Source organism: Taudactylus pleione, unplaced genomic scaffold, assembly GCF_031769625.1.
Source record: "Taudactylus pleione unplaced genomic scaffold, aTauple2 ptg000810l, whole genome shotgun sequence".
Taxonomy (NCBI): Eukaryota; Metazoa; Chordata; class Amphibia; order Anura; family Myobatrachidae; genus Taudactylus; species Taudactylus pleione.
Window position 1 is genome coordinate 840523 of NW_028285212.1, and position 13997 is coordinate 854519.

Genomic DNA, 13997 nt, shown 5'->3' on the forward strand with positions numbered 1-13997 from the left:
CTGCTGATTTTCAGGCTCATAGATAGATAATTTGTATATGTCTGCCCACAAGGAAGATGAGGGAATCAGGAAAATTTGTAGAAAATATGGACAGATTATTGAGAATGCCCAGATACTGCACGATATCGGGACCTTTAGGCCGACATCTTCTGACAAGCCTGACTGATTCAATAATCGAAGCCGAGCGTTTCTTGATGTTTTTGGACCTTTTATCTGTGATTGGCCAAAACGCTCATGAGTGAGCTCCAGCCCGGCTCCTGCAGTGGGCACAGCAGCCAATGAGAGTCTGTCTGACTCTCATTGGCTGCCAAAACAAACACTGCCGTCGGGTAGTATGAGTGTACTAGCCAGCAGCGGTGTTTGCTACTATGTAGTGCACCCGTGTACTGGACCGCGGACGCAAATCCCCCCCCCCTCCCATGCCAGGTCGATGGCACTCAGGGCACGAGCCCTGCTGGTTTCCCCCTAGTAACGCCACTGCAAGCTTTGCCTCGCACCCCATAGAGGTATGCAGAAAACTTGCTTATCCAGGCATCGCAGCAATGCCCAGTACAGGGGTGCATCTATAGTGGGCGCAGAGTGTGCCCTGCACCTATTCTATCTAAAACTCACCTCTCCGCGGTCCCGCATCGGGTGTCTCACTGCAGCCATTTGTTCGTCGTTTTGCGCATGCACAGTGAGGAAATCGCTGGGAAATTGACGGCCGCACCATTTCCCCGGCGATCGGCGCATGCGTAGTAGAGTCTACTGATGCTGCGGTGGCCAGCCAGCCGCTTCAGCCGGCTGCCGGGGAGAAATGAAGGGGTCCCGGACGGGGAATGCACACGGGCCCCCACTCTCTTAAGACGCTCCTGGCCCAGAGGCACATCTCCAGAAATTGTATCCCCCAATACATCTTCTACCAAATTGTTATTGCTTTCTCATGTAAGATTGTACAATTACCGGTGATGTAACAGTGCTCAACTGTGCCCTGTACCGGCCCCGCTGTGATGTCACATGAATTACATCATTACATCATACAGAGGAAGCGGAGCCGCCATCACAGTAAGTGCAGCACTTACCAGAGTGTCCTGAGGACGCTCCCATCAGCTGTATAGACTGTATGGTGCCTGTCTATAGCGTCTAAAAGACACTCAGGGCGGCACTGCAGCAGCGATCCTGGCACCCTGCTAGCTAGAAGAAGGGTCGCGGGGCAGTGACGGTGCCGCTCACAGAGCTCTGCATACTGTGCAACAGCACCGCTCGCATACCCCTAGTTACTGCCCTGCAATTTACATGGTACTTGTACACTTACAGCTGCTCACCTAGATCCTGCAATTGTTACATACTGTAGTACACAGATCTTGCTTCTCAATAATTCTAATTAGATGACCAAAATTCACATTGATAGACAGCAATGGCGCACCATGTTTCCTTTGGAGTAAGCTGAGAGGCGCTTTTCAAAGCTGCTACGTCTTTGGCGGTTTGATCTGCTGGATTAAAAGGGTCAATATTAAATACATAACACGCCTGGCATTATATTTTGAAAATCAAATTGCAAAGCTTTTAAAATTCTAGAACCAATTCTAACCTTGCGTAAGAAACCTCATTTGGTCCTTTAGGTCTGAAGAGGAACAATATCATGGACAAGCTGTTTGTATTGTATGGAGTGGAAATCCTGAAGAAGATCCCAGGCCGTGTTTCCACAGAGGTGGATGCCAGGTGCCGTGTACCATGCATATGTTACTTGTCTCTGGCATAGCTTAGCCAGGGTATATGCTGACACTGGTGTACCACAGGTACAAGCTACAGTGCTTACCGTAGTTTAGGCTTTAAGGCCCAGCTGGTTTTTCTTGCCAGGTGTATTTACCCCATACTTGCCTACATCCTGGCTGCTTCCTCCGAGAGGAAGCAGCCAGGTCGGTGTAGCAGGGGGGCGGGGCCTGTATAGAGGGGCGTGGCCGGGCACTTTACAAGTGTTTAGGGCGGGACTGGGGGCGGAGCCACGCGATAGCGTCATTTAGGCTCCGCCCCCACAACAAAATGCCGATATTTCCGGCATTGCTATGCGGGGGGTGGGGTTATGATGACGCGATTCAGCGCAAATTGCGTCATCAGCCCCTCCGCAGCGGGGGTTTAGCATTACATTGCCGGGGGGACTGGAAAAGTCGGGAGGCCTGCCTACTTTTCCGGGGGGCCGGGAGCGGCACCCGATTTTCGGGAGGCTCCCGGCCAAATCGGGAGAGTAGGCATGTATGATTTACCCTGCATTTTTGATAGTTAACAGTTCATCCTGTAAACGCCTAACTGCAGTGTAGTTACTGATATACAGTCACTGAGACATTTGCTATAAATTTACCTCATCTCTTGTGCATAATGAAGACATTATCCTGCTAGTACATGGGCTTGACCACCCATTAGTACTTGTGACATTTATAGTAGCATGTGAAAAATATATATAAAGCAAACTATAGCTGTAACACAGGACATGTAAGCCTATGTTTAATGGGATGAAGTCATAGGGGCATATTCAATTTAGGGGTGTGCACCGGCCACTTTTCGTGTTTTGTGTTTTGGTTTTGGATCTGGATCTTTCTTCGTGTTTTGGATCTGGATTGGTTTTGCCAAAACCACCCTTCCGTGTTTTGGGTTCTGGGTTTTGTGTTTTGGATCTGTATTTTTTTTTTAAAAAGCATAAAAACAGCTAAAATCACAGAATTTGTTGGTTTCTCTGCTCCTATGCTATTATTAACCTCAATAACCTTAATTTCCACTCATTTCCAGTCTATTCTGAACACCTCACACCCCACAATAGTGTTTTCATGTCCAAAAGGTTGCACCGAGGTAGCTGAATGACTATGCTAAGCGACACGAGTGGGCGGCACAAACACGTGACCCATCTAGGAGTGACACTGCAGTGGCAGACAGGATGGCAGTTAGAAAAACTAGGCCCCAAACTGTACATAATGCAAAGAAAAAAAAGAAGTGCAAGATGGAATTGTCCTTGGGCCCTCCCACCCACCCTTATGTTGTATAAACAGGACATGCACACTTTAACAAATCAATCATTTCAGCGCCAGGGTCTGCCACACAACTGTGGCTGAAATGATTGGTTCGTTTGGGCCCCCACAAAACAAGCTGGCAATTAATGTGTCCCTGCACAAACTGGCTCTACGGAGGCAAGATGTCATCCTCATCCTCCTCATCCACCGATTCCTCACCCTCTTCAGTGTGTACATCCTCATCCTCACAAAGTATTAACTCGTCCCCACTTGAATCCACCACCACAGGTCCCTCTGTACCTTCTGGAGGCTGGTCTCCCTGGAAGAGCTGATAATTCATTTTGATGAACATCATCTTCTCCACATTCTGTGGAAGCAACCTCCTACGCCTTTCGCTGACAAGGTTCCTGGCTGCACTAAACACTCTTTCGGAGTACACACTGGAGGGGGGGCAACTCAGGTAAAATAGAGCCAGCTTGTACATGGGCCTCCAAATTGCCTCTTTTTCCTGCCAGTACAGGTATGGACTGTCTGACATGCCTACTTGGATGCTGTCACCGATGTAATCCTCCACCATTCTGTCAATGGTGACAGTATCATATGCAGTGACAGTAGACATGTCAGAAATTGTTGCCAGGTCCTTCAGTCCGGACCAGATGTCCAAACTTGGTCCTGCCTGCCCTGCATCACCGCCAGCGGGTTGCTTAGGATACCTAAGTTTTTTCCTGGCAGCCCCAGTTGCGGGAGAAAATGAAGAAGGAGCCGTTGACGTGTCACGTTCCGCTTCAGCTGACAGTGTGTTCACCAGCAGGTCTTTGCACCTCTGCAGGCTTGTGTCGGCCGGAAAGAGAGACACCACATAGGCTTTAAACCTAGGATCAAGCACGGTGGCCAAAATGTAGTGGTCTGATTTCAACAGATTGACCACCCTGGAATCCTGGCAAAGCGAATGAAGGGCTTCATCCACAAGTCCCACATGCCGAGCGGAATCGCTCCGTCTTAGCTCCTCCTTCACTTTCTCCAGCTGCTTCTGCAAAAGCCTGATGAGGGGAATGACCTGACTCAAGCTGGCTGTGTCTGAACTGACTTCACGTGTGGCAAGTTCGAAGGGCTGGAGAACCTTGCACAACACGGAAATCATTCTCCACTGCGCTTGAGTCAGGTGCATACCCCCTCCTTTGCCTATGTCATAGGTGGATGTATAGGCTTGTATGGCCTTTTGCTGCTCCTCCATCCTCTGAAGCATATAGAGGGTTGAGTTCCACCGCGTCACAACCTCTTGCTTCAGGTGATGGCGGGGCAGGTTCAAGAGTGTTTGCTGGCGCTCCAGTCTTCGGCACGCAGTCACTGAATGGCGAAAGTGGCCAGAAATTTTTCGGGCCACCCAAAGCGTCTCCTGCACGCCCCTGTCGCTCTTCAGAAAATTCTGCACCACCAAGTTTATTGTGTGAGCAAAACATGGGACGTGCTGGAATTTGCCCAGATGTAATGCCCGCACAATATTGGTGGCGTTGTCAGATATCACAAATCCCCAGGAGAGTCTAAGTGGGGTAAGCCACTGGGCGATGATTTCCCTCAGTTTCTCTAAGAGGTTGTCGACGGTGTGCCTCTTACTGAAACCGGTGAGACACAGCGTAGCCTGCCTTGTAACGAGCTGGCGTTTCTGAGATGCTGCTACTGGTGACGCTGCTGCTGTTGCTGCGTAAGGTGATACATCTACCCAGTGGGCTGTCACAGTCATATAGTCCTTAGTCTGCCCTGTTCCACTTGTCCACATGTCCGTGGTTAAGTGGACATTGTGTACAACGGCATTTTTCAGGACACTGAGGACACTTTTTCTGACGTTTCTGTACAGTCTCGGTATCGCCTGCCTAGTGAAGTGGAATCTAGACGGGATTTGGAACCGGGGACACACTACCTCCATCAATTGTCTAAATCCCACTGCACTAATGGCGGATACCGGACGCATGTCTAACACCAACATAGCAGTCAAGGCCTCAGTTATACGTTTTGCTTCAGGATGACTGCTGTCGTACTTCATCCTCCTCGCTAAGGACTGTTGGAGGGTCAATTGTTTAGTAAAAGTAGTGGTGTTCCTACTTCCTCTCTGGGATGATGAACGACTCCCAGCAGCAGCAACAGCAGTAGGCGTAGCAATGCAGGATCCTCCAGAGGAATCCCGGATAGGAGAGTCAGTCATGCCAGTGACATGGCCTGCAGGACTACTTCCGATCCTGACTAAGGAGGAAATTGACGAGGAGGGAGTTGACGGTGTGGTTTGCAGGCGCTTGGATACAACAGGACAACAGGATTTAGGTGTCCCTGGACTGCTTACGGTCTTAGCCAAAGTTTCTGAACTTGACAGTAACTTTTTATGAACGCGCTGCAGGTGCCGTATAAGGGAGGATGTTCCTAGGTGGTTGACGTCCCTACCCCTACTTATTTCACCTTTACATATGGTACATATGGCAAGACAGTTGTTGTCCGGATTTGGATAGAAATATTGCCAGACCAAAGAGGTGGAATGTTTGGTCTTCTGCCCAGGCATGACCGTGATGGGCTTTTTCATCCCACGGACAACAACTGTCTCCCCCGGAGCCTGATTTAAACAAACCACATCACCATCAGAATCCTCCTCGCCAACTTCCTCCTCAGCGCCAGCTACACCAGTATCCTCATCCTGTTGTACTTCAACAGTGACATCTTCAATTTGCATATCAGCAAGTGGACTGTGGGTGCTCCTTTCAGCACTTGCAGGGGGCGTGCAAATGGTGGAAAGAGCCACCTCTTCCCGTCCAGTGCTGGGAAGGTCAGGCATCGCAACCACCACCACACTTGGACTCTCCTTGGGGATTTGTGATATCTTCTTAGAAAGCACAGTTCTTCGCTGTGCTTTTGCCAGCTTAACTCTTTTGATTTTTTTAGTGGGAGGAGGGCTTCCATTGTCATGTGAAGCTGAACCACTAGTCATGAACATACTAGGGATCGACCTTAGCCGTTCCTTGCCACTCCGTGTCGTAAATGGCATATTGGCAAGTTTACGTTTCTCTTCAGCTGATTTAAATGTCTTTTTCAAGGTCATTTTCCTGAACTTTGCCATTTGGGATTGTATGTGCCCTCTACTATGACATTGGGCATCGGCCTTGGCAGACGACGTTGATGGCATGTTATCGTCTATGTCATGACTAGTGGCAGCAGCTTCAGCACTAGGAGGAAGTGGTTCTTGATCTTTCTCTATTTTATTTTTATCGGAGAAAGTTTGGTCCTCCATTTATGTTATATCGATTTGATATATACGTGTGGCTAAACACAGAAAATAATTTTTTTTTTGGTTTGGACTGGAGTGTACTTTGGGGGTTACAGCACCCTTTAACGGTCAAGCCAGCCGGCCCTTTACTTATGACACAGGCGCACTCTTGGCACTACTTTGTTGATGCACGTGCGGCTACTGCGCACACAATTCACAAACACAGAAAATAATTTTTTTTTTGGTTTGGACTGGAGTGTACTTTGGGGGTTACAGCACCCTTTAATGGTCAAGCCAGCCGGCCCTTTACTTATGACACAGGCGCACGCTTGGCACTACTTTGTTGATGCACGTGCGGCTACTGCGCACACAATTCACAAACACAGAAAATATTTTTTTTTTAGGTTTGGACTGGAGTGTACTCTCGGGGGTTACAGCACCCTTAACGGTCAAGCCAGCCGGCCCTTTAGTTATGACACAGGCGCACGCTTGGCACTGCTTTGTTGATGCACGTGCGGCTACTGCGCACACAATTCACAAACACAGAAAATAATTTTTTTTTTGGTTTGGACTGGAGTGTACTCTCGGGGGTTACAGCACCCTTAACGGTCAAGCCAGCCGGCCCTTTACTTATGACACAGGCGCACGCTTGGCACTACTTTGTTGATGCACGTGCGGCTTCTGCGCACACAATTCACAAACACAGAAAATAATTTTTTTTTGATTTGGACTGGAGTGTACTTTCGGGGGTTACAGCACCCTTTAACGGTCAAGCCAGCCGGCCCTTTACTTATGACACAGGCGCACGCTTGGCACTACTTTGTTGATGCACGTGCGGCTACTGCGCACACAATTCACAAACACAGAAAATAATTTTTTTTTTGGTTTGGACTGGAGTGTACTTTGGGGGTTACAGCACCCTTTAACGGTCAAGCCAGCCGGCCCTTTACTTATGACACAGGCGCACGCTTGGCACTACTTTGTTGATGCACGTGCGGCTACTGCGCACACAATTCACAAACACAGAAAATAATTTTTTTTTGGTTTGGACTGGAGTGTACTTTCGGGGGTTACAGCACCCTTTAACGGTCAAGCCAGCCGGCCCTTTACTTATGACACAGGCGCACGCTTGGCACTACTTTGTTGATGCACGTGCGGCTACTGCGCACACAATTCACAAACACAGAAAATAATTTTTTTTTTGGTGTGGACTGGAGTGTACTCTCGGGGGTTACAGCACCCTTAACGGTCAAGCCAGCCGGCCCTTTACTTATGACACAGGCGCACGCTTGGCACTACTTTGTTGATGCACGTGCGGCTACTGCGCACACAATTCACAAACACAGAAATAATTTTTTTTTGGTTTGGACTGGAGTGTACTTTCGGGGGTTACAGCACCCTTTAACGGTCAAGCCAGCCGGCCCTTTACTTATGACACAGGCGCACGCTTGGCACTTCTTTGTTGATGCACGTGCGGCTACTGCGCACACAATTCACAAACACAGAAAATAATTTTTTTTTGGTTTGGACTGGAGTGTACTTTGGGGGTTACAGCACCCTTTAACGGTCAAGCCAGCCGGCCCTTTACTTATGACACAGGCGCACGCTTGGCACTACTTTGTTGATGCATGTGCGGCTACTGCGCACACAATTCACAAACACAGAAAATAATTTTTTTTTGGTTTGGACTGGAGTGTACTTTGGGGGTTACAGCACCCTTTAACGGTCAAGCCAGCCGGCCCTTTACTTATGACACAGGCGCACGCTTGGCACTACTTTGTTGATGCACGTGCGGCTACTGCGCACACAATTCACAAACACAGAAAATAATTTTTTTTTGGTTTGGACTGGAGTGTACTTTCGGGGGTTACAGCACCCTTAACGGTCAAGCCAGCCGGCCCTTTACTTATGACACAGGTGCACGCTTGGCACTACTTTGTTGATGTACGTGCGGCTACTGCGCACACAATTCACAAACACAGAAAATAATTTTTTTTTTGGTTTGGACTGGAGTGTACTTTCGGGGGTTACAGCACCCTTAATGGTCAAGCCAGCCGGCCCTTTACTTATGACACAGGCGCACGCTTGGCACTACTTTGTTGATGCACGTGCGGCTACTGCGCACACAATTCACAAACACAGAAAATAATTTTTTTTTGGTTTGGACTGGAGTGTACTTTCGGGGGTTACAGCACCCTTAACGGTCAAGCCAGCCGGCCCTTTACTTATGACACAGGTGCACGCTTGGCACTACTTTGTTGATGTACGTGCGGCTACTGCGCACACAATTCACAAACACAGAAAATAATTTTTTTTTTGGTTTGGACTGGAGTGTACTTTCGGGGGTTACAGCACCCTTAATGGTCAAGCCAGCCGGCCCTTTACTTATGACACAGGCGCACGCTTGGCACTACTTTGTTGATGCACGTGCGGCTACTGCGCACACAATTCACAAACACAGAAAATAATTTTTTTTTTGGTTTGGACTGGAGTGTACTTTCGGGGGTTACAGCACCCTTAACGGTCAAGCCAGCCGGCCCTTTACTTATGACACAGGCGCACGTTTGGCACTACTTTGTTGATGCACGTGCGGCTACTGCGCACACAATTCACAAACACAGAAAATAATTTTTTTTTTGGTTTGGACTGGAGTGTACTTTGGGGGTTACAGCACCCTTTAACGGTCAAGCCAGCCGGCCCTTTACTTATGACACAGGCGCACGCTTGGCACTACTTTGTTGATGCACGTGCGGCTACTGCGCACACAATTCACAAACACAGAAAATAATTTTTTTTTTGGTTTGGACTGGAGTGTACTCTCGGGGGTTACAGCACCCTTAACGGTCAAGCCAGCCGGCCCTTTACTTATGACACAGGCACACGCTTGGCACTACTTTGTTGATGCACGTGCGGCTACTGCGCACACAATTCACAAACACAGAAAATAATTTTTTTTTTGGTTTGGACTGGAGTGTACTTTCGGGGGTTACAGCACCCTTAACGGTCAAGCCAGCCGGCCCTTTACTTATGACACAGGCGCACGCTTGGCACTACTTTGTTGATGCACGTGCGGCTACTGCGCACACAATTCACAAACACAGAAAATAATTTTTTTTTTGGTTTGGACTGGAGTGTACTTTCGGGGGTTACAGCACCCTTAACGGTCAAGCCAGCCGGCCCTTTACTTATGACACAGGCGCACGCTTGGCACTACTTTGTTGATGCACGTGCGGCTACTGCGCACACAATTCACAAACACAGAAAATAATTTTTTTTTTGTTTGGACTGGAGTGTACTTTCGGGGGTTACAGCACCCTTTAACGGTCAAGCCAGCCGGCCCTTTACTTATGACACAGGCGCACGCTTGGCACTACTTTGTTGATGCACGTGCGGCTACTGCGCACACAATTCACAAACACAGAAAATATATTATTTTTTTAGCACTTGGGGGGAGCACCCCTGATGGACAGAGCACCCCCTGGACAACACTACAGCACTCCTTTAGGACTGGGACACTGCACAGGACTTTGGAGTGGACACAGCCCCTATGGAGAACTGACTGCACAACACAGTCCAGCCAGCCCCTATGGACTTTGAAGTAGTGGACACAGCCCCTATTAACAACAGCAGCACAGCACAACACAGCCAGCCCCTATGGACTTTGAAGTAGTGGACAACAGCAGCACTACACTACACTACACTACACAGCCCTAACTCCCAGCCTCCCTCTTCACTGTCCACAGCCGAGTGAGAAAATGGCGCCGACGCGGGTACCTTATATAGGATCCAAAACCCGCGAGACTCGGAAGGCGGGATGATGACGTTTTGCCTCGATTTCAGATCCGAGTCAGGCGGGAAAAGTCGAGCCTGACTCGGATCGGCCTCGGATCGGGGCGGCTCGGGGGGGTTCGGATTTCAGAAATCCGAACCCGCTCACCCCTAATTCAATTAGGTGCGAGAATAGCAATAATCCCGCACCTGCTTGGTTTTTCCTACAGGTGTGGGATTTTGCTATCAGTTAGGTACAGGGTTTTTGCTATATTCAGCGCCGGGAGGTTTTTTTGCGCTCCTCCAGAGAAAGTCTGATTTTTCTAAAATTATTCATTTTAGGAAAAATCAGCGGGACTTGCTCTGGCGGCACCCCCCCTGAGGACTAATTAAGCAATTGGAAGTTTCCAATTAGCTTAATTAGTCCTCAATTACTCACCTTCAGAAGCAGTGTCTTCTTCCTCCAGCATCATGACCCGGACTCCTGCAACAGGGTGAGTATGTCAGTGTGTGTGAGTGCTTGTGAGTGTGTATAAGTGAGTGTGTGTGAGTAACCCCCGGTGTGTGTGTCTCCTCCCTGTACTGGGAGAACTACATCTCCCAGCAGCCCTTGCTTTTACCACCATCCCTTGGAGCCTCCCTGCATCCTCCGGGACTCCCAGCAGCCCCCTCCCAGTGACAAGATGGAGGGGAGGACACCGGAAGCCTCGTAGACCACCGGAGACCCCCTGACACGTAAGTATAATTTATTTTTTTTTATTTTTTTTCAACAATAAATTTTTATTGAATTCTTTGAAAAACAATTAGATACAGAGAATATTAAAGAAGAGGTACAAGGAAAAAAAACACAAACATAGGTACACGTTATCAAGACATATTTAAAATATATCATTACAAAATGCTCACACAGCAATATATTGTACAATAAAGTATCTAGAAAATACATAACATTGCATTGAGGGATCACAAGAATACAGGAGGCACAAAAGCTAGACCCTAAATTTTGACTCCCAATATTCAGACCATCTAAGCCATCTAATAGGAGGGCTGGAGGCAGAGAAGGAGTACAATATTCCCGCTGTCTCGAACTCGCAATGTGATTGCACCTCTTTCTCAATAGCATCTAGGCTGGGAATATAAGGTGTACGCCACTGTCGTGCCAACAACAGTTTAGTGGCCAGGAGGACATGACCCATAATTTAGCGATCATTGTTGGTCAAGCCACCATGATATAGATGGAATAGAGCTATTAATGGATTAGGTGGGATAGAGACATTAAGTATTTTAAAGATTAGGTCAAACACCGATGCCCATAACACTTTGATACGAAGGCATGACCAAAATATATGGATCACAGAGCCCACATTTCCACAATCACGCCAACACAAGTTGGATTGTGAGGGCCAAAAAGTATGCATTAGCACCGGGGTGAGATATGTACGATGGAGCAGTTTATAGAACTGTTCGATGTGGGTAATACACTTAGAGAGATTAAAACAAGTTCGAAAAATGATATGCCAATCTTCCTCAGGAATTATACATGAAAGATCTACTTCCCATTTCAGTAGGGATTTAAATTTGGTGAATTCGTGGGGATTAGTTAAATATAGATACCACCAGGAAATTTCTCCTCTGCCTCCAATCCCACACAATCGATCAATGATAAATTTGGGTGGTCTCTGCACTATGTATGGAGAGGGAATAATACTACCGAGCCAATGTCTTCATTGTAGATATTTGAAAAAATCTCTGGAAGGGAGTGAAAATAGTGTTTGTAGCTGGATATATGATAACAAAGAATCAGGGGCAGTTACATCCTCTAAAGTTAAGATTCCTCGGGCCTTCCACGTGTCAAAAGATAGATTTGGAATTAAGGTAGCCAATCCCTCAAGGGAAAAATTAGCAGAGGGAAGGACAATGTCCGATGTTATCATGGCTAGTTCAAGCCATGCTTTACGGGAGTTGGAAACTGACACTGACCGTCCCAAAGCCCGATGAAGGGAGCCATAAACAGTCTGTAAGGGGGAATGGGGAAACCATATCACGCTCCAATAGAGCCCACGATTTTGGATTACCCTGAGTAAACCAAGCGTTAAATTGGGAGATCATTGTAGCTAGTTGATAACATCGTAAGTCTGGATAAGATAATCCCCCTTCCGATTTTGGATAAGACAAAGTCTTCCTAGCTAATCTAGGTTCCTTGCCCTTCCATATATACGTAATAAATACTGCATGAAACTTATTAAGAGTTGTTTTTGGGACTAATATAGGAATTGTCCGAAATAAATATAGAATTTTCGGTAGAATCACCATTTTTATGGCCGACATGCGACCTAACCAGGATATGTTTTGCATCATCCAGTCCGTTGTTAATAATGTTACGCTTCGCAACAGGGGTAAATAATTAACCGATATTAAATTAATAGTAGTGGGAGTTAAATGAATACCAAGATACTTGATACTATTCTCTTGCCAGGAATACGAGTATTCTGATTTTAGGGATTGTATCATTGTCGAAGAGAAATTAATAGGCAAAGCTACGGTTTTGGAACTGTTTAATTTGTAATAAGATGCTCTAGAGAAGGATTCTAGTATTGAATGTAAGTAAGGTAGGGAGGTAGTAGGGTTCATGAAGGTCAGAAGGACATCATCCGCGAACAAACTGATTTTATATGTCTGATTAAATAAAACTGGTCCTTGAATAAATTGGTGCAATCGTATGGTTTCGGCAAGGGGTTCAATTGCTAATGCGAACATTAGTGGGGAGAGAGGACATCCTTGCCGCGTACCATTAGTAATTGGAAATACTGATGATAAAATACCATTAATAAAAATTCTAGCTGAATGGTTGGAATATAATGCCGCTATCAATGAAAGTGCTAAGCCCTTGAAGCCAAATTTGCGAAGGACAGCATGAAGGTACCCCCAGTGCAACCTATCAAATGCCTTCTCGGCATCTAATGCTAACAACAAAAGGGGCTGGTCTATTTTGGAGAAGGCATCCACTATAACAATCACTCGTCTCGTATTGTCAGAAGACTGACGTCCTTGAACATATCCAACCTGGTCCTGATGGATAAGCGTAGGAAGTAAAGGATTGATCCAATTTGCAATTAATTTAGCGTAAATTTTGACATCTGTATTAAGGAGTGCAATTGGGCGATAATTTGGTAGTAAGGTCTGATTTTTCCCAGGTTTAGGAAATGCTACGATCCTCGCTTCAAGCATTTCTTTTGGGAAAGATCCTACCCTAGAAGCCTCATTAAACAATTGAGCTAGAAGTGGGGATAAGGTATTTATGAAATGTTTGTAAAATGAATTGGTGTATCCATCTGGACCAGGGGCCTTCTCCAAAGGAAGGGATTTAATAACAGACTCAATTTCCTCACTGGACCATGGTTGCTCAAGTAGGATAAGCGAGTCGGGATCCAGCGTAGGGAGGTTAAGTTTTCCCAGGAAGTCTGCTATATCAACCTTCGTTGGTTGGTAGACCTCAGAGTCAGCCTGTAAATTGTATAGGGCGGTATAGTACTCAGCAAAGGCATCTGCTATAGAGAAAAGGTCTGATATTTTCTTGCCTCCTAAAGTGGATATCAATCTAATGCGGTCCCTCGTTCGTTTGCCCCTTAATTTCCTTTCAAGCATACGTCCTGCCCTGTTACCCTGAACATAAAATTTTTGCTTTAATTTGAATAGGGATTTGTGAACCTGCTGCGGCTATTTAAATCCCCGACTTTCAATTAAAGGCTAAATCGGGGGTACCCATAGTGTTCCCCCATGTTTTTACAACTTTAGGGGGGTCTTACAATTATTTTAAGGAAAAATTCGTAAGTTTACGCAAATCCAACTTCGGAGTTTCCCGTTTTCGTTAATTTCATATTGAATACAGGGATAAGCGGGGACTTTAACGCAGGAAAAAACTCCGATATGAAACGTTAACTTCGACAGTGAAGTTAACGTTTCATATTGAATACCCCTCTTAGTGTTCAGTGAGAGAATCT